The 21,218-nt window shown below is 51.7% G+C and overlaps 1 protein-coding gene across 4 annotated transcripts in view; it reads left to right on the plus strand.

Annotated features, from left to right (window-relative positions):
- The first annotated feature begins 6,300 nt into the window (after nt 1–6,300).
- The window catches only part of NACC2 (NACC family member 2), a 61,783-nt gene continuing 46,865 nt past the window's right edge, over nt 6,301–21,218 (plus strand). For 2 of the 4 annotated variants that reach the window (XM_054220189.1, XM_054220193.1), the window contains exon 1: nt 6,301–6,472. The gene's annotated coding sequence lies outside the window, so the exon portion shown is untranslated. Of the gene's footprint in view, nt 6,473–8,724; nt 8,866–21,218 lie in introns of all 4 variants that reach the window. The other 2 variants (XM_054220190.1, XM_054220191.1) reach the window with 2 other exon arrangements.

The raw sequence follows: 21,218 nt of genomic DNA on the forward strand, positions 1-21,218 counted from the left end.
ATTTCTGTTTGTTTTAACTTATTCCTAATCGTTTTAATGTAAACCAAATAAGCCTGGCTGTAGTCAAAATAACCACCGTTGGCACTGCGTCAACTGTGCGGCACGGGGCGATGCCCAAGCCTTGCGTAGGTGTCTAATGTAAAGAACTCAGGACTTTATTTACTTTATTTATAAAAAATAGCAACTCTAACAGCCAATTCCATCACACTGGCTCGCTCTGAGTAGTGTCTTCTCCCATCGGTGGCTTCCTCACGGTACTGGGGATGCTGATGTGGGAGGCCCTGCCCGGAGGAGGGAGGGGGCAGAGCCTGCTAGTCATGTTCCCTGTTTGCTGGTTGGCATTATGGGAGCTGGGGCCGATGGAGGGTTACGGAATCACAGAATGACAGAATGGTAGGGGTTGGAAGGGACCTCTGGAGACCATCCAGTCCCACCCCCTGCCAGAGCAGGGTCACCCAGAGCAGGTGGCACAGGAACGCGTCCAGGCGGGGTTGGGATGTCTCCAGAGACGGAGACTCCACCACCTCTCTGGGCAGCCTGTGCCAGGGCTCTGCCACCCTCAGAGTAAAGAAGTTCCTCCTCCTGTTGAGATGGAACTTCCCATGGTCAAGTTTGTGCCCGTTACCTCTTGTCCTGTCACTGGGCACCACTGAAAAGAGCCTGGCCCCATCCTCCTGACACCCCCCTTTCAGTATTTATAAGTGTTGACAAGATCCCCCCTCAGTCATCTTTTTTCCAGACTGAAAAGACCCAAATCCCTCAGCCTTTCTTCATCAGAGAGATGTTCCCGTCCCCTCATCATCTCGGTAGCCCTTTGCTGTCCCCTCTCCAGCAGTTCCTTCTCCTTCTGGAACCGGGGAGCCCAGAACTGGACCCAGTGCTCCAGATGCGGCCTCCCCAGGGCAGAGCAGAGGGGGAGGATGACCGCCCTCCACCTGCTGGCCACGCTCTTCTTGATGCCCCCCAGGATGCCATTGGCCTTTTTGGCCACAAGGGCCCATTGCTGGCTCATGGTCATCCCGCTGCCCACCAGGACTCCCAGGGTTGGGGTGGCTGGGGCCGTCACACCACGTACAAAGCTAGCAAGGAGAATACCCAAGGGACTAAAAATGACTGAGCTGAACAGCCACCAAAGACAACAAACGAAAGGCTTTCTTGGGTAAGAAATTGTCTCCCCGGGTCCTGCAGCTTTGGCTGAGCGAAGATTTCAGGGCCTTGTCCCAAAATGCGGTGTCAGTGCCCTGTCCCTCCTCAAACATGGTGGGTGACAGCAAGGTGCGGCGAATACGCTGTTCGTCGTCCCATCGCAGCTGATGGCGCCTGGCAATCGCGGTTACTGATGTTGCGAGTGGGCTGCAATGGCAGTTATCTCCCAGGGTCGTGGTCCAGTTCAAAGAGCTCAGACACCATCAAAATGCCAATTCGGAGCCCGGGGCCTCCCGGGAGATCTCTGCGGGGCTGACATGAAAACATTGCTGGGCTGGAATGAGACCCCCCGTGACCCAGGAGAGATTTACTGCGGCAGGGTTAAAGCTTTCCCAGTGAAATACATGCCAGCAAGGCTCCCTAATGGGAGCAGTGTGTAATTCCGGAGTGGGAAGTGAAATGAAGACACCACAGAGCGGTCGAGGAGCAGAAGAGCACGAGACTAATGAGGCAGGGCCAGCAGATAAATTCTCAGGATGGTCACAGGTTGTCATTTAACCTCTTTATCTCCATTTTCCAAAGGGAAAAGCAGGCATAATATCCACCTTGAAACCCATTTTGAGCTTTGTGGCCGAAAGATGTGTGCTTAGATAGTTACTGCTCTGCCTGGACGGAACCTGTGTATCCTCCCGCCCCGCTCCGCTCTACTGCACCGACGGCAACAAACCCCCCAGGGAACCAACTCTTTCCTCACCGTGTTTCAGTTTTGTACAAGAACATTAAAGACTGTTTCTGCTCTTGCGGGCTGGAGCACAACGAGCAAAACTCATCCCCTGGCAAGGTTGACTTGGCCGCTGTGATGGGGAGAGGAAAAGGCAAATCCCTCTGCCATAAATAAATAATGCAAACGAGGGTTTCTGATACATTTTGTTTTGTCGTTTGCTGCTGTTCATGATGGTGTCTTAATCCCAATGAACTTTATGCGGCTGTAATAAAGCCGCTGTGTCCTCTCCTCTCTCCTATGAATACCAAATACACCGAAGTGTTAGCTAAATGTACCGTCAAAGTAAAGGTTTCTGGAAGCAGGTAATTTTCTCTCCCTACCAGATTGCCTTGTAGCTCACAGCGCAATGCAAATACTGGTTGCGCGTGTTGGGCTGGGTGTATAACGCTGTTTCTACCCACAAAGAAAACTTCTGTCCCGGTTACACAAATTCATCCTAATATGACGATCGGTCTGCTTTGCAAAGTCCTCTGAAGAGTTGCTTCAGAGAACGGAGTCTCTCAGACAGACTTGTTAATTTTGGCAGTTTTTTCAGCATCCTCTTCCAGCCCGGAGCCGCTCTGCTGGGCGAACGTGGTGATTCCCACGGCCGCAGGGGAGCAGCCCAGCCAGGGCTGGGCACACCTCGGGCACATCGATGGCCCTCCCAGGGCAGCGCGCCCGGAGGCAGGATGGTTAGAAAGGTCTTGTAGGTCTCCTTCAGTACCGGGTTCGCTGCAAAGTCGTGTCTCGGCACAAAATGAATTTGTCCTCTGCTGCCTGGTTTCATGGGAGCCTCGGGGCAGCGCTGCTCTGCCGGGGGCGAGTCGGTCCCCGGTCCTTCACGCAGCGGTTCAGAAACACAGCTGGGAAGGAAGATGCAAAACCCATCTTAACCATCTCCAGCGCCCTTAGAGCCCGAAATTTGGAGAAGGAACAAAAATCTCCAAAGCTTTGCAGTGAAGGGCTAATGTTTAATGGAAAAGCTGCAGCTGGGAAGGGTTAAATGGACGTGGGACACCGCAGGATTGTTTCTTGTGCTTCCCTAAACTACTCTTCAGATGGAAAGAAAAAAAAAAGTTAGCTTTTCTCCTGCAAGAATGTAAATGTTGGGTGTTTTATCAAGTGATTTCTTCAGCCCTCGAGCCATTCTTCAATTTGAAATGCTAGATTAAAAAAAAAATTGCAGGGAAGAGAGAGAAAGAAAGAAAATATTTTTGTCAGCCCAAGAACACTTTGCAGACATTATGGAAAATGTTGCCTATTTTGTTTCCTCTAGTCGCTGAACCAATCTTTTGCATTAAAATCAGCATAGTAGTAAATAAACATGTTTTCTCTAGCCCTGGAGCCATTCCGAGACATCAAATGGTACTTAAGAAATGTTTCTTTCTCCATCAGGGAACATTTTTAAAATGTCCATGGCCGAAGGGAGGAAGATGCTCTCGCGGCTGAAGCATTATCCGGCTTCCTGCACTCTCAAAGCTGGGGGTGGCCCTGGGCAAGTCAACGGAGCTCGGATTTTTCTGTCCTGCTTAAGCACTTGGGGAAGGACAGGAGTTTTCCAGCGAAGCGGCACCTTGCAGCTCCTCGTAAACGTGGCTGGATTTCCTGTGAAGCTTGGAGAGGTGCAGGGGGCTTCCGAAATCCACCCCACAGACTCCCAGCCCTGTGCTGACCCTGAGCTCTGCTGGAAAATGTAGCCAGTACATCACAGAATCCCAGAATGGTTTGGGTGGGAAGGGACCTTAAAGATCATCCAGTGCCACCCCTGCCCTGGGCAGGGACACCTCCCACCAGCCCAGGTTGCTCCAAGCCCCGTCCAACCTGGCCTTGAACCCCTCCAGGGATGGGGCAGCCACAGCTTCTCTGGGCAACCTGGGCCAGGGGCTCACCGCCCTCACAGCAAAGGATTTCTTCCCCATCTCTCATCTAAATCTCCCCTCTTTCAGTGTAAAACCCTTCCCCCTCACTCCCCTCCCTGCTCCAGAGTCCCTCCCCAGCTTTCCTGGAGCCCCTTGAGGGACTGGAAGGGGCTGGAAGGTCTCCCCGGAGCCTTCTCTTCTCCAGGTTGAACCCCCCCAGCTCTCCCAGCCTGTCCCCACAGCAGAGGGGCTCCAGCCCTCCCAGCATCTCCGGGGCCTCCGCTGGTCCTGCTCCAACAGCTCCGTGTCCTTCTGCTGTTGGTGCCCCAGAGCTGGAGGCAGCGCTGCAGGGGGGTCTCACGGAGCAGAGCAGAGGGGCAGAATCCCCCCCTCGCCCTGCTGGCCACCATGAAGCGTCTCGGGGTGATATTAATTATTCGAGTTTGGTCCACACGTCTTCTGCGACACGGGGATGTTCTGACGCGGGCTGTGGTCCCTCAAGGAAGGACAAGGGGACGGTGCTGGCTGTCCCCCCAGGGACATTTGCCCCCGAGGAGCAGTGCCGCAGCCCCAGGAGGTGGTCGTGGTGGCCCAGCAACAGGGGAGCTCTTGCAGGAGATGGTTCACATATTTGTACCAGGATGAAACTCAGCGTCTCCGCTCCGTGCGGAAAGTGGCCCAATGGGCCACCACTGGCCCAATTCCCACCTCTGTGGAAAGGCGGGCGGGTGGCCACGCAGGCACTGAAGCGTTTGTAGCATCGCGTTGAGATGCTTCAATGAAAGAGAAGGGCAGGGAGTGGGGAACGTCACACTCGAGGGTAGTCCGAGGGCGCTGTCTCGGAACGCAGGGTTGGGACGTATTTCTCGTGCATCATTTCTTAAAAAAACCAACAAACCCGATTTGATCTTGCGCAGCACAGAAAATGCCTTTGTCCTGACCTGACACTGTTTTTTAAAGTGTCAAGTGCTAATGAAATTCCTCAGCCTTGAGAGGTTCTGGGCATCCAATGCTGATTTTTAAAATGCAGGGATATTTTGCTGCAGATTTTTAAAGCGGCCTCGAAATGACAAACGTTGGAGAGCGTGAGAGAAAAGAAACTTCCAGATTCAGAGAAGTTCTGCCACAATCACGCAGGAAACACACCCAGACTCGTGCGTTAAAGAGCTTTTTGTTATTCCTTTGAAATTTGTTTCGAAGACGGAGGGCCAACACCACACGTTTAATCATGCAAATAGGTTTCCTGATTTTAATATTTGGGGCTCAGAGAAGCAAGAAAGGAAAATGGCTTTTTTTTTTAGGCTAGAGGATGAAAATTGGAATGAAAGGCAGTCGGCAATCGGAGTAGATGATCATCGCAGGTCCCTTCCAACTAAACTATTCCATTCCATTCCACTGTAAACTTAAATAAAGTACAATAAAATAAAAGAAAAAAAATTTAAAATGGAATAAAAAAAAGAAAAATGAAACAATAAAATAAATTGAATTGAAAACTGAAACAAGGAATTGAAATTAAAATAAAATAAAATAAAAATGAAATCATAAGGTTATAGAAAAACCAAAAAATCAAATAATAAATTTAAAAGTTAAGTGATAGAATAAATGAAATTGAAAAAAGAAATAATGAAATGAAAATAAAATAATAAAGATAAATAAAATAAAAAAATAACAAAAAGAAGTAACAAAAGGAAATAAAAATAAACTAAGTTAAATAAAAAATGTAATACAAATTTAATAAAAATTAGAATTTTAAAAAGTGAAATAAAAAATAAAGAGCAAAAAGTGAAATAATGAAAAGCAGCAAAAAGCGACAAAATTAAATGAGAGTAAAATAATAAAATAAGATAAAAATAAGTTAAAATAAAAGAAATAAAACAAGTTAAAATAAGTTGAAATAAAATAAGTTAAAATAGAATACGATAGATATAAGTTAAAATAAAATAAGTTAAAATAAAATGAAATAAAATAATAAAAATAAAATAATAAAAATAAGTTAAAATAAAATAAGTTAAAATAAAATAAGTTAAAATAAAATAAGTTAAAATGAAATAAAATAATAAAAATAAGTTAAAATAAAATATAATGAAATGAAATAAAATAAGATAGAAATAAATAAAACAAAATAATAAAAATATAATAAGATAAAATTAAAATATCCTAAAACAAGATTGAGAATAAAACAAGATAAAAACGGCGAGGAGGCAAAATAAAATGCGATACAACAAAATAAAAGCAAATGTGACACAAGAGAAAACAGCAGCGATTTCCGCCCCTCGTGACCCCCGCGCCCCCACCGCTCCCCTCCGCAGCGCTGCCCCGCGGAGGGTGGGTGGGGGGGGGGTGTATGTGTGTGTCCCGCCCCCCCGCGGTCCCTCCCCCCAACCCCGAGCGGGGGCATCCCCGCGGGGGGGGGGGGGGGGGGGGGGGAGAGGGGCGGCGGCGGGAGGTGGGACCGGCCCCCCGGAGGGGGGGGTTCCCCCCCTCCGGGGGGCCGGTCCCACCTCCCGCCGCCGCCCCTCTCCCCCCCCGGCCCGTCCCGGGTCCGTCAGTCTGCGGCGGCGGCGGCTGCCGGCGCTGCTGGGCGAGGTCAGGGAAAGTCCATGTGAGGAGCGGCTGGAATCACTTCCTGCCGCCGCCGCCGGGACCGCGGCTCCCGCCGCCGCTAGGCCCAGGGCAGCCTCCGGGGGCCGGCCACCCGCAGGTGAGCGACCGGGGACGACCCCCCCCCTCCACCCCCCCCGAGATCGGCATGGAGGTGGGGGCGGGGGGGGGGACGGACGGACGACGACACGCGGGAGGCGGGGGTGCAGTTGGCCGGCAGTCAGCGCACCCAGCATCCCTTTTATATCCTAATAACTATCCCCCCCCCCAAAATATTAAAACTCAGGGAAAGCGATTACACCTCGTTTCCCCACCGGGGGGGGTGGGTGCGTGGGTTTTTTTGGGGCTTAGGTCCCCCCCCCCCCCCGCCCTAACGTTGCGGGGGGGGGGTGGTGTTTGTGGATGAATTGGGTTAGTTCCTGCAGTGTTTGCAAGTCTTGCGCGAAATGTGGGAAATGGGGGTTATTATTAGAAATGCCTCTCCCGGGGCGGGGGGAGCTGCCGAAGGCTTTATTTTTTTTAACGCAGGTTCGGACTTTTTCCTCCCGGGGGAGAAAAACGCTGTGAAAGGGGAGATGTTTAAAAAAAAAAAAAAAAAAAACAAAACACAAAACCAAAACCACCCGTCAAAACCCGGCCAAAACGCCTCAATTCAGAGTTGGGGAGCGATCCTGGTGCTGCGGCGGAGGGGGGGTGGGGTGGGGTGGGGGGTGTCACCGTGGGACAGGCAGCCGTGCCCCCATCCCAGCGCCGGGCAGGATGGGAATGTCGTTTGGTTTTTTTGGTTTTGTTTTGTTTTGGTTTTTTTGGGGGGGAGAAAAAAATCGGGGGTCGGCGGTTGGGTTTTTATTGGGCGAGCGCCGGCGCGTTCCCCCGCTGCTGCAGTCTGCAGCCTGCCGCGGGTGAAGTGCGTTCGCTCCGCTCAAGGACTTCTCCAAACATCCTCCCGGCTGGTGGGAGATAATCCCAAGGCGGCCCACGGCGTGCTGGCCCCCACCGCGCTCCCCCCGACCCACCGACCCACCGACGGCCAGGTGCAGGATCACTTCCAGCCAAGTCCCCGTTACCCGCTGGGGCGTTAATTTGAATATTCACAATATTCACTTTTTTCCTTTTTTTTTTTTTTTTTTAATTCCTCCCTGCCAGGCGGCGTTTGCGAGGTTGCGGGCGGCTCGATGTGCTTCGTGCCTGCCAAACGTTCGCCTCGCGCCCCGCGTAATTGAGGGGCTGGTGTGCCGGCTCAACCTCTCCAGCTGAAATATTAAACAGCGGGAGAAGCCGAAATGGGGAAACAAACGGGAATGGTTGCTGCCCTCTCGGTGGCACGGTGGCTTCTCAGCAGTGGTAGTCACAACGGGCCCGGCAGTGGCCACACAAACCCCAGTGCCGGGGCGGGAAGGCGGGGAGAGGGCCTGAGAGAACCGGTCCTGCTCAAAAGCGTGGCGTTTGAGCACAGCTAAACCCAAATTCCCTGCCTTATTTGTAGCCTGCTATTAAATAAACCCCTTCAACTAAAAAGAATAAAGCTGAGGCTTTCCTTAATGGCTGAATTGATGTTATTTGCCCGGCCTTGGACAATAAGCCCATGACCTCAAGGTGTGGATAATGGAGGTAATAATGGTTTGATCTGAAGTCAGCAGCAAATATAAAATAATCAGGAATCTTTTCCTCCTCCTCCTGGGAATAAATGTCCTTCCGTAGCCCTAACAGCTGTGGGTTTGGGGTTTTTCCTCCTGTAGAGGCCTTGTAGTGAAGGCTTCGTGGAGGAAAAGTTATAACATTTGAACGCTCAAGGGCGGGGATGGATTTTCAGGACTTGTCAAAGAAACCTTCCAAGGCTTGCAGAATTGTATGAGCGGTTGGGTAAGACTCCGAGGTCCGTCCATGCACAAGCGGGAGCTCTCAGCGGCGTTGAAGGGGTGAAACGTGGCGTTTGTGGTGTGTCTGGTCCATGCACTGGTGTGGGGCAGTGTCCCCCGACACCTCCGCTCCCGGCCTGGACCCCTTCCATTCCCTCCAGGCCAGACCACACCTTCTCCCCTGGGAAACTTTCCCTTTCCACCCCGCCGGCCCCAGCTCCAGCCTGGGATGCGCTATTGGCCCAGAGCTGCCAGCACCGCCTGGGTTTGGTTGTTGAGGTCTCCTTAGGGTTCTCCCAGAGACCTTCTCTGTTCCCAGAGGATGGACACCTTGAGATGAGATGTGTGCGCGTTGATGCATCATCTTGTTATTTCGGAAGCGGTGTTTTCCGTGCCCCGTTGTAATGTGGAAGCCTTTTCCCTCACCAGCTGTAACTCTGGGGTTTCCTGAGGGAATCTCCTTGGATTTGGGGCAGATTTTGGTTCCTCACAGCAGGTGCCGGTGACAGGTCGGCGTCCTCGCGGGGCGGTTGTGCTGCTGGTCCAGGGGCATAGAGCATCCTTACTGCTGGTTGGTCCAGCAAAGAAGAGTCCCCTCTCCTTGAACTTGAAGGAACCTGCCCGTAGAGTCCCGGTAAGTCCTTTTCCAAGGAGGTTTTGGTTCAGATCCGCAGATGGGGTGACAGGAGGTGTGAGGTGGCTTTGCCATATGGCACTCAGGGAAGAAGCCCCGAGAAATCTCCTGCCAGAGCCCGTCAGAGTCGGTGAGCTCCGGCTTTGCTCCGGCCTCTGCTTCCCTGCCGGGGGATGCACACCATCGCGCCTCGGAATGGAAATATTTATTTTAGAGTGGCGTCTTATAAAGTCCGCTTCCCCTGCCAGGCCTTCTGGCGGAGCTCAGGCCATGCTGTACCCAGTGCTGGTGCACACACTGGTGCTTCAGTGGGCGCGCGGTGCTGGGGAAGGGCGTGTTTTGGGGCGAAACATGGCGAATCAGGCCGCGACGGGGTGCTGGGATGCCGTTCCCGCTCTCCTCTGCGTTTAAAAATACCCAGGCCTGACAAAATGGGGTTAAGAGGAGGCTTCAGCCATGGGTTTGAGTTTTCCCAGGATTTTTGAGTCAGGTGGTGTTTTAGGTGGGGAAACGGGGTGGGCTGTGCTGGGGCCGCGAGGAACCGCTCCTGGAGAGCTCCAGGGATGCCGAGGAGCGGGGCGGCTGCGCTTTAATTGCTTTTTTTTTTTTTTTTTTTTCTCCTTTTCCTACATCTCTTTTGAGTTTGGTTGAATGCAATGAAAGAAGTAGAATACAGGCATTCAGCTGGAGGAAATTAAAGTGAATTGTAAGTTCCCCGCCGTACCTAATGGCCAGGGAGAGCATTGTATCTTGCTGCAATTAACCTTCAAACCCAGCCCGTGGCTGCCGTCCGAGGAGCAGCCTCCCAGCACATGGATTCTCCGGCCGGGAAAGAGGATCCCGTTGCCTTCAGCACCCCGCTGGGGTGGGCGCACCTAGAAGAGGTGGTGGGGTTGGATGGTTTCTTGTTATGCTGTTTGGGTTTTTTTTGGTTTTGGGTTTGTTTTTTTTTTCCAAATCAAGCCTGTAGAGCAATTGAGAAATAGGTGAAGCATGCTTAAGAGAGGGTGAGGCTGTTGGTTTTCTCTACCTGACTTTATGTGCGAAGTGACAGGGATTTTGACAGGCTTTGTGTCTTTTTTAGCAAATCAAGTGTCATGCCAGGTTTGCCTGTGGATGAGATCATTTGCAAAATATGTTTCCCAGCTTGCTTCAGGCATAATTCATTGTGTCAACTGCAATTGCTCATTTGCTAGGAACTGTGATTCATTAGCGGTTTGGGTTTTTTTTATTTTTTTATTTTTTTTTTAAGTTCAACTTGTTTTCAAGCAAATGTTTGGAGGCAGAACAGAAATTTAAAAAAAATATTCTGTCTTCTAGTCTTTGCATCCGTAAATGCTGCCGTTGAGGGAAAACTTGCTAAAACGCCGCGATCCCGGGGAGGGAGAGGCGATCCCCGGGTGAGCTCCGCTGCACTGGATTGCGCTCGTTTTTGTCATGTGGTGACTCCTAAATGGGGACGGAGGTGATAAAACTCGGAGTGTCGGGACGGAGCCTCCCACGTAGAGCCCTGGGTGATGGCAGGAGCCTGCGGAGTGTCCTCCTCCCCATCCCTGGAGGGGGGTTTCAGCCCCGCTGGAGGTACCACGCTCTTCCTCATCCCCGGATTGGGCTGGGGTGGAGGCTGCCCTACGGGTGGATGGGTGGACGGATGGATGGTGGGGGCAGGAGGGACGGGGAGGGCTGCACCACCCCAGCTCCCACCTCCTGGCCAGAGGAGGCCTTGGGGCCGGTGGTGAGGAGAGCAGGTCTTTAGTTTGGTGCGGGGAGTGAGACCCCCCGAAAGCTCACGGCTCGATGGGCTAAAATGAAGATATATTGGCCCTTGGCAGGCGGTTTGTGCTGTGTGTCCCCGGGGCGGTTCACAGGCAGCGCCGTTCGGCTTCCGTCTTGTTAGAGGTGCTCACATCAGACTTTTTTTAAAAAAAAAAAAAATTTGCACGTCGAGTACATTTTTGCATTCTGTTTCCTATGAAGACAAATATTTCAGTGCATTTTTTTCCCTTAGGTGGGTGGATGGGGGGTGGAGGTGGTGGTGGGGGCAGAAATCACTGCTGCCGCTTCGGCAGCTGCAAACTACCCTCCGGTAACAAACGGCTGTGTGTGGGCTGAATAGATTGATATACTTTTCACAAAACGATTTGATTTTATTTTTTTTAAAAAAACTTCTAAGTGAGTATGAACTGTACATTTAAACATAAGTCACTTGACAGTTTGTTTTTTTTCCCCGTGCACCAATTCTCTCTAAAGTACTCTTAAAATACGTTGGGGTTTTTTCCAGAGTATTTGTGTTTTCTCTCTCTTGCTCTCCCCATTTAAGATATTATTATTTTTTTTTAAAGCCAAAAAAAATTGGGAAAGGGGGGGAGTAACGTGGGGAGTCTGCTGACTCGTGGCTGGCCGGCGCCGTGCCTGGGCGCTGCCGGTTTGCTGCGGGGGCCAGTGCCAGGAGCGAAGGGCAGCGGAGCGTGAGGGGAGGGAGGTGACTCCATCAGGGTGACCATATATAGTCACTGGGGTGAGATTAAATACTTCGCCTCCTGGTGTCATCCCCACGGCAATAAAGCCAATATCAGGATCTATTCATCCCTTGCAAAAGCCAGGCAAAGAAAAACACGCTTTTTCTCTGCGGCCCCTCGTTTGTAGCAGTCAGGGCTCTTCTGGGGCTATCGATGTGGGGAGAGGAGCCAGATGTTTTTCATCCCTGGGTGTCTGGAGAGGGAATTTCGGCGGCAGGGTGAAGAGTAGCGTGTGCGAAGAATTGCAAGTTAATATGACCGAGCTTGCGCTTCCTCGGGCTCGGTGGCAGAGCGGTTGTGTGGAAAGGGTCCTGTGTTCGGATGCCAGCGCTGGCTCGGCTCCACGCACGCGTTCCTATCATGATATCCACTGGGGAAGCATATGGCAGCCGCGGAGATATATATATATATATATTGTGTGTGGGTACATGTTTTACATGCCAGTTCTCTCTGTCATAGGACAAACATTTACGCTCCGATTATATGAAGCATTAGGAAAACAAGGGTTAGGCTTGGAAATGACATAACTCCTTGCAGAGAGGTTGTAGAAGACACTTTTTAGTGATGACACGGCAAAGGAGTGATAACGTTCTGGTGCTTGGTGCTTTCCAGGGCGCTAAGCTCTGAAGGGATTATGCTGCGTAGAGGTGTAAATGCAGGTGTATAAATAAAGTGTTGGCATTTCAGGGCGTGCCATGCAGAAGGCAATGGCCAGGTGCCCGGAGGACGTGAGGAGCGAGCTTTTGTGCCGTTGAAGGTGGTTAAAAAGGCTTGATTTCCAAGGGAAGAGGCCGATGGGCCTTGCCGGCGTTGGGTGGGAGACCTCCATCGTGGGGTGGAAGACCTCCAGTGGGACCTGCCTGGCTGCCCGGGTGCACCGTGGACCCCTCCTGGGGAAAGGCTCTTCTTTGGGTGCAAAGCTCGTGGTTGAGATCCTGCTGGAATGAAATTCCCACAAATTGGGGGTAACCCCTTTTCGTAGCTGCCCCTTCACTGGAAACCTGCCCCGATGCTTCACCATACGTAGCGACCTTCATAGGACTGAATCTGAGTAGGATAACGTGCTTTTTGGTTATATTCTGTTATAGTTATGGTTGGAATCACACTTTCCTTGGCAACTGAGGGGTTTATGATTTGCTGATGACCATGTGGAACGTTTATATCACTCTGCCTAGATCTTCTCCCTTCCAACAAATTCTGATGGACGGTGAAGTATGACATTGTGGGTTTTGCATCGCTCCTACAGCTGCAGCCCAGCCTCACAGGCAGGTGAAAGCAGCAGTATCGCTCCGTCACTCATTTCTACAAAGAAATTTGTTTGAAACTTCATCTGTCTGCCTTGCAATTACCTTCTCCTTTTGTGCCTCCCCCGGTTTATACGTGGTAACATCATCGGTGCATGCCCGTGCTTAATGAAACATTACTGCTTAGGTTTAATTGTCTTCTAATTAAGTAAAACAAAATTTTGCACGGTGGTTGTAACTACATCTTTCATGTCTGTGAATGCTGCTGTGGCCACGGTACCGGAGCCTGCGGAGCGGGGTTGGCACCGTTCGTACAGAGGGTGATAGACAACAGCAGCAGCAGGAGCCCCCTCTGAATCTGCTGCTCCGGGGTGTCACCCTGGTTAAATCAGATGAATTGCCAGGTTTAAAGCACTTTTTTTTTTTTTTTTTTTTTTTTGGATAAATCCGTGGACGCGTTCGGTAGCGCTGCCTGGGTCGTTGCTTCAGGACAACCCCGCTAAAAGACACGTCTCTGGGGTGGTGCTGAGTATCTGGGGAAGGCAGAGACAGGGCAGGCAACTGTGGCACTGAGTTTTTGACTCTTGTCTGAGTGCAATTCCTGCCCTTAATGCGTCATTAACACGGTTTTCTGCATTTCATTCAGTTCCCATTACAGCACTCAGTTCCGTCTGTTAATTTTGGTATGTTGATATTTTTGTTGTCAGCAGTTTTTTCTTTTTTGAAGCATATAAAACCGTTAGTGTGAAAGAAGATTAAAAAGATACATTACAATTAAAATGTTAATGAAATTGGCATCATACAACTTTTGAAACCATTTAGGCATTAATCTTTCTTGGTCTTATGTCCATTAACTCAGGCGATTCTTATTCTACACTGACCCCTGCTGAGAGAGTCGTGCTATAATTGGATTTTAAAAACTTGGGGGGAAGAAAAGGAGGGAAAGAGAAAAGCTATTTTTTAAAAAAAAAAAAAAAAAAAAGTAGATGTTGGGGAGCTTGCGTTAAGCTTTCTGCGTGGGTGTCCGTGGCGATGAATCCACGATGGCTCCATCGCTCCCCTGCCTGCGTCCCACTGGGGCAGGTCTTGCCCGTGCGGTGGCTCTGCGGCCCGGGGGACACCGGGGTCGGTGGCCGGGGCAGAGCCCCGGGAGCCGCGGGGCTGGGCTGCTCCTCGGCGGCGTGTTGTCACCGTGACCTTGGCAGGACGCGAGCACCGCGCTCCTCCTCGCCTGGCACGGGTGAAACGTGAGACGGGGTGGTGGGGAGCCTTTTTAAGGCTCTCGGAGGAAGGGAGTGGGAGAACAGCAAGTGATCATTTGCCGTTATGGCTTTAGCTTTGCCCTGTTCCTCCAAAATAGTATTTCTACTGTTTCGGGGTGTGTTTTTCGTAGCTTTTTGCAGCTTACACAATATTTGGATGGGGACCAGCCTCCTCTCCCCCACCCCCCACCCCAGCCTGCGGGGTAGGCGAAAGAGGAGGATTGACTAATTCACGGGCTGTGTAGTGGATCAAACAGTGGGACTTCTTGACTCATCAGACGGCTCCCAGGATGGGTGCCACAGCGCCGTCGGGGCCATGGGCTATGCTCGGCTGCTCCAGCCTGGCCAAGCCTCCAGCCCATCCAGAACACTCTGTGCTGGTCAGCCCAAGGCTTGGACTCGCTTGGCTTCTGGATGCCTTCTCCAGAGCTTTGCCTTGGGCTCTCCAAGAGCTTTGCGTCTCCGGGACCTCCTGTGGGATGCTGGAGAAGTTGTGAAGGGCAGGTCCTTTAGTGAAGAGCACAACCGTCCTTCCCAGCACAGGGACGGGGCATTGACTTGTTCAGAGGGTGGGTGTGCTGCTAACGGGGCAGGGATGCGGCTCATGAGTGGATGAGCTCCGAGTCAAAGGGCGAGCACATCCTGATGAGGGGAGGAGCAGAGTACCAGCCCAGCCTGCCTTTATGCTGCAAACGTGAATTTCTTTTTTTTTTTTTTTTTTTTTAAAAAAAAAGGTAAATAGAAATTTGGAAGTTGCAGAGCTGTCGTCTTCCAGCTGCTCCACTCTCCTCCGGGCTCGTGTGCCGTGGGATGGCACTTTACTGCACAGGCATGCGAGCGAGGGGGTGGGTGTTGGTGTGCCGGCCAGGAGACCCGCTGGAGCTGAAACATCTGCAGGGGCTGGGAGAAAACGCGGGCTGTTTCTTGGGGCCGGGTTCCTGCCTTGCCATGAAGCACAGAGCGTGCTGCTGGCACCTCATCGCAGGGACACGGGCGCTGGACAGCCGGGGCGATGGGGGCTCTTTCTTGGAGCTCTGAACTAGCTGTTCACACACAGCAGAGGCTGGCTTTTAATGGTTTTATTCCCTTTTTATGTGGGTAAAAAAATAATTTAGAGTGTTGTTGTTATGTGTCAAGTGTTTGGGCATCATGTGAATTTACAACCTGAGAGAATCTGGGACGAGGATCCAAAACATTTGTCAGGAATGAGGGAGGCTGCTGGGGTGTGACCCATCCGTGTCCCAGCTCCGCTGGGATGAGCTGGGGGTGTATTGCTGGCACAGGCTTCCCCCAGGGTCCCGTTTTGTGCTGCGGGGGGAAACCCACAGTGTTTATGCCAGTCAAGTTAAACTTCCTTAGGGCATGGGAAGGGAAACCACCCCACCAGAGCAACGAAAAGGCCAGCAGAATATCCTGGGGTGTTCAGCCTCCGTCTCTGCCTTCCCATCCTACGGTCCCATGGAGATCTGGTGTGAAGAGGGAATTCCCGAGGGCAGGAGGGCTGGGGGGGGAGCCGAGGGGCACCTGCAAGTCTGGTCCAGAAGCCCCCAGAGATACAGCCGGGTGCTGACCACCATGGAGACGATCAGCCGGGACGGAGGTGGGAGCTGAGCGTCGGGGTGGCACGTTCCTTTTCCCGCACAGGCATCGAGGCTTCCTGGGTTCTCCTGTGTCTCAGCAGGGCAGCAGACGTGCAGGCAGGGAACAAAGAAATTACCGTTTGAAATTCCTGGCTTATTTTATTGATGTGCACCGGCAGTTGTAGGCCAAGGAAAAGGGAGCAAAGCAAAGCAACCCCAGCCATTCCCAGAGCATCTTTCCAGCCCAGCTCACAGCTGGGATTTCTAGCAAGGTGAATGTCTGTGTTGCAGCAAGAAGCACACCAGAATCAATATCTGAGTAGTCCAATAAAATCTGTGGGAATTTCATTTCAAGTCATTTCAAGCCATCTAATAACTGGTCCTTCGGACGACTGTTGGGTGGTTTGTTTTTTGGTTGGGGTTTTTTTTTTTTTTTCATTGGTGTTTTTGATTGTGCAACTGTAAAAATGTAGATCGAGCCCAATGTACACATAGTGCTTCGGTTGTGCAATGTGAGCGGCGAGCCCGGGGCTGGTTTACCCTGGAGCCGGGCAGCGAGGGCTGGAGACCCCACGTTGCCAGGCTTGGCTCTGGGTGGTTTTCAGCTCCACTGATGGTGCCAACGCTTCTGCTTCCAGATTGCAATGCTGATTTCAGCACAAAGCAGCTTTTATATCCTTGCACGGCATTGTTAAGATTTCTAGTCCCGTATCCTTGAAGATTCATGAACTGGTTTGGGGAAGAGCCCATAACGCGCTGTCCTGTTCTGCTCCCCAGCGGGCACCAGCCTGGAGAGGAGCATGGGAGCCGGGTGCATCTCGAGCTGTTGCCTTCTCGGAGCCTGTCATGGCTGTGGGTGAGGTCAGTTGAAGTCCCGGTGTCAGTAATAGCCAGGTTAGGGCCCATCCCTGTCCCTGGGCTTACCCTGGCTGCCCCACAGTCCCCACTCGAGACCCTTCACAGGCTTGGAGAAGCGCCTGTGCTCCTGCAGAGAGAGCAGCTGGAGGTACCCGAGCCACTCAGTATCCTCACGAATATTTTTACAGTCAAATTTAGGAAGTTTCCTCATTTATCTTCTCCTTAAGATCCCCAACTGGCTGTCGTCTTGTTTGCAAGTGGCCTTAGGGGAGGTGTATCCTGCAGTACTTGCTGACTGATCTGGATTTGGCAGGAGAAACGACACAGAAGGGAGGATTTAACTTTTTGCTCTTTGGAAGGGAGCTGCGGCTGGGGCGGTGGGCCAGGAGGGCAGTGCAGCCTGGAGGGGGTGGAGGAACCACGCGGTGAAATCACGGCGTGTCCTGGGAGGCAGCAGTCGCCTGCGCGGCAGGGCTCGGAGCCGAGCGGTCCTGGCAGCACTCGCACGGCACGGATAACTTGTTTTCTGCAGGTAGACCAGAGCTGTTTGGATTTTACCAAGGCTTGCAGATCTTACCAACACCACTAATTATTATTTTTTTTTACCAAAGTCCAATGGGTCCATTTAGAAAGCTCCAGTCTGTGCTTGCCCCAGCGCTGCTGGGCTGACCGGCCCTTGCCCAAGGGCTTGATGATGGGGAGCTGCTGCCCCATGGCAGCTCCTGCGCCAGAGAGGAGCAAAGATCTCCTGCAGGCTTTGATCCATCTGCCTGGCACCGTGATGAGCTCGTGGTCTGCATCCTGCAGCCTGAGCCTGTCTGGTTCGGGCCCTGCACCCCACCGCAGCTCAGCGGGGCATCGAGTGTTATTTTTTCTGCTTGGCCACCAACAAAATACAGAGGACCACTGCAGTGGTACTGGTGATGTCCAGAGCCCATCGTGTTGCTTTTTAAGTGATTTTTTTTTTTTTTTTTTTAAAGAACAAAAATATCCCAGTAGGCTTTACTACTTGTTTTGTAAGGTTTTATATGGTGAAACTCATGATTTTATATCGCCTTGAAAAATAAACGCAGCCCTCGCACCTCCAAACTGGTATTTCCCTCCCCAGATTCTTCAAGCAGTTTATCACAATATATTTATAAAGGGACACAGATGAATGCCGAGTGCCAGCCCGACAGGAGCCCTGCTCTGGCAGCCTCCCTCGGCGGTGCAGCACGGGTCTGTGCTGCTGGAATCGTCTCGCAGGCGGTCGAAAAACTGGCTGTGAGCTCCCCACCCTCCGGCCTCCTCCTCTCTGTCTCGTAAATGTTATGTAAAACGCAGCGTGCAGCATTAGCAATAGAAATATTCGGTTCAGGCAGTTCACGAGGCGGTTCCCACACCCTCGTGATCTCCCCAGCGCATGTGCCGACGGCTGAGGTGTTTGCTGGGACTCCGGAGAAGCTTTTCCTCCTGGTGTCGGGGTGATGGCTGTGTCGGGCATGCAGGAGGTGGGTAGGGGGCACATGAATCGCATTTGGTGGTACCACCCGCCGGTATGGATGGATGTGTCAGTTTGGGGAAGGAAGGGAGAGATTTGCTTGCAATTTTTGAAAAAAATAAGTTCCCAATGCTGCTTGCCCCACTTGGTGTCCCTGAGCGGTCAGGGCGGTAGGGGCTTCACCCCGGGACCCGCTGTGCTGCAGCATCATGAACAAGAATCAGTGTTGAGCTGGCACTCGGCGGGTAAAATCCATTCCCCTGCTGCTGTTCGTGGAGATGCTTCTGCAGGTTTGCTGGGGACACAGCTGGACACGGCTGGAGGTGTTGGTGGCCTCGTGCTGTGGGTGGGGGCCTCTTTGTGGGCTTTCTGTGTGACTGCATCCTCCACAAGCCGGTGGCCAGGCTTCCTCGCCACGGTCACAGCTCTCATCTCCGCAAACAGTCAGCTGATTTAAAATCTGCTCATTAAAGAGTTGCAACAAATTCTGTGCCAAGCACCAGACCTGCGGCTCCAGCAGCCCCGACCCCGTGCTGATGGCTGGTGTGTGCTGCGGCCACAGGCATGGTCTGCACCAGAGCATGGGAGCCGCTGATTTTCCCTTCTTCCAGTGTTGCGTCCATCGCTGGTTTTCATTTTGGTCACCGTTCCATGAGTTTTGGAGCTGCAGAGGAGCCCCGTCGTCAGCACAGAGACGAGGTTGCTGCTGGTGGGTTCAGCATCGGTGTTTCTGGCAGGGAGAGGGCAAGGGGTTTGCAAACCCGTTCGAGGAAGCCTGTGATGGGGTGTAGCAAGGAACTGTTTGAAATTCATAAAAGAGGTGTGCAAAGGAGATGATGGGCTGGAGTGGGGGATTGTTGGAGGCTTAGCCTGGGCTGGTTCCAGGCGGGGAGTGCTGGGACGTGGCGATACCCTGCAGAAGCATCTGTCCCCTGGTGTGCTGAGCAGCCAGGGGACACCGAGGGGTTTGTGTCCACAGTGCCAGAGCATCTGCACGCACAGCCTGCTGTGGGGAGACTCAATGCGCTGAAGGCCCAGCAAAATCATCTCGGCGTGTTCACTGTGACAGCCAATGCCACCAAGACGTACGAGTCTGCAAGAATCTCCCCTAAAAACTGTCTGGCCAGCCTCTGATCTGAGAACTTACCCTGGCGGTTCTTCTCCTGCCTGGCATTGACTGTGGTCAGACAAACTCTGGAAGTTCCCAGACCTTGTAGGGGAGGGGACCCATCTCAGGTCTCCCTTACGATGTCTATCAGCCGAGCAGAGACAACCGCCTCGCCGAGCTCGCTCTGACGTGCGAAGAGGCTGTTTTCTCCCTGCCTGGACTGCACAGATCTGGTATTTGAATGTGAGACTTGGTTTTGTAGGTGGGAAAAAAACCACCCACCCTCAGCGCTGAATGATGCCCTGTTGTATATGTTAGCGGCGTGGGTAGCGCGAGCTGGACTATATGTACTGTCCTCGGCGGTCCTGCGGATGCTATGGGCAGAGCCAGGGGACATTTGGTTTCTGGGGCACGTACTGGCGCTGGCACTGTGTGGCAGCGCTGGCGGGAGCACAGCCCACGCCGGGGAGCCCGCCTCGTGCTTTCTTCCAAATCTGAGACCGTTACATCATTTGCACGATGAGAAATAGATTGGTGTGAACGTGTTGTCTTTCTTTGCTTAATTGAAGTGTGCGACTGCTCTGTTTTATTGCCTTGCGCACGGGCTGCCCCAGGAGCCTCTCTGAATTCCTTTTGGCAGTTTTATTTTAGCTGGTGGAAGGTTCGCCCAGGTTTAAACCGCCTGGTTGTGGTTGTTAAGTCTTAGTGACATATTAAGCATTTAGTATCCAAGTGCATTAGCTTCCCACCCACATCCCCCGTTTGAGATGGGTTGAGGGAAATAGTCGGTGCCCACATCTAAGAGGATGCTGCTTGGCATGCCTGGATGGATGGCTTCCTCCTGGACCTCTTCTTTTTATGTTTAGTTCCTGACCTAATTAAGCATGAAGGATGGCGATCTTGTGACTGCATCAGACAACACCTCATCCCTCGCAGAGATTTCGGGAAGATCGCTGGCTGCCGGAGGGGACACCTTCTCGCGTGGTGGGGACGTGACAGTGGTGGCACGGTCTGAATTCCCAGTGCGCTGTAAATGGCTCTGCAGCCAACCGGGCAGAAGAAAAAGCCCAGATAAACCAGTGTTCCCAGTACCTGGTGGCAATTCGGGTATGCCCCGGTGCTGCCACCTCCTCTCGGTGTTACCTCGTGGCTCGGTGTGAGAATCCGCCTAAATTGCTGTGGTACGCCTAATTGTATTACCTCTTAATTTCTAGGTCCTTGCTTAACCCGTGCGGTACATCAGAAGCTCTTGTGAAATGTAATGTGCCGGAGCATCAGCACAGGAAAAAGCTCTGCCTTCTGTGAAGCCAGACTGTTGCAGCGTAATTTGTTTTGTAAGATTTTGAAAGGCAGTGTTGCAATCTGTAACAGTAGAATAGTGGGAAGATGGTCAGGTGGTTCTTGGGACTTCAACAGACAGATTTCATGTCTGTGTGTTTTTGCAACACCTTTCTATAAAGGGAAACATAATTTAAAATATGATTACTTAGTGTTGTAACAGTCTTCTCAAACGTTTTTGCATTATGCAGAGATCATTATCAGAGGCTGATATTAACTTGCAAAGAATATTATGCAAATCATTCTCCTGTTCTTCTAAAAAGAAATTTCCTTCATAATGCAAAGCGTGACAAAAAAAATTGTGCAGAGGCTTTTGGCAAAATTACATTCAGAAGATGTAACAGTTTTTCTGCTTACTAGCACAATCCATTTGTGCCTTTCTACTGGATTTTCTCAGCTCAAGCTGATAAAGGATGAATTTTAAAATGAGGGCTGGGGTTGGGGGGGAGAGTAGTGTACCTCGCGGGTTCAGGAATAGACAGAGAGGCTTTTTGTGTTTCGATCGTTGTTTCAAATCCGTACTGAGAGTCATTACGGGCTGTGTTTAGTTGTCAGCAATTCATCGCTCGCTGAAATTATCCGGTGGTGTGTCTCCCGTTTCCAAGGAGCAGGGGTGCACGGCATCGCCGTCCCCCTCAGCAGCGACTTGGAGGTACCTGGCCTCAATTCCCCGCACAGTGTCCGACCCCCCCCGTCTCCAATATTGAGCACTTACTGCACTGTTGGGGCTCTGTATCGCCGGTCCCGCTAAGACCATCCTGAACGAGGGGCAGTGCTTGGCCGGGGGACGGATGGTCCTGCTCCGAGGTGGCCCGGCCTTGGCATCTACTCTGGATTCCTCCGAGCATCAGCACTTTCCTGGAGGAGATCCTGGCCCTGGCTGAAGTCACTGTGGGTTTTGCCACCGGCTTCATCCCTCCTCCATATTTTATTTTATTTTTTTGGTTTGTTAGAAACTGGTTGT

This window comes from Rissa tridactyla, chromosome 14 (genome assembly GCF_028500815.1).
Source record: "Rissa tridactyla isolate bRisTri1 chromosome 14, bRisTri1.patW.cur.20221130, whole genome shotgun sequence".
In the NCBI taxonomy this organism is placed as follows: Eukaryota; Metazoa; Chordata; class Aves; order Charadriiformes; family Laridae; genus Rissa; species Rissa tridactyla.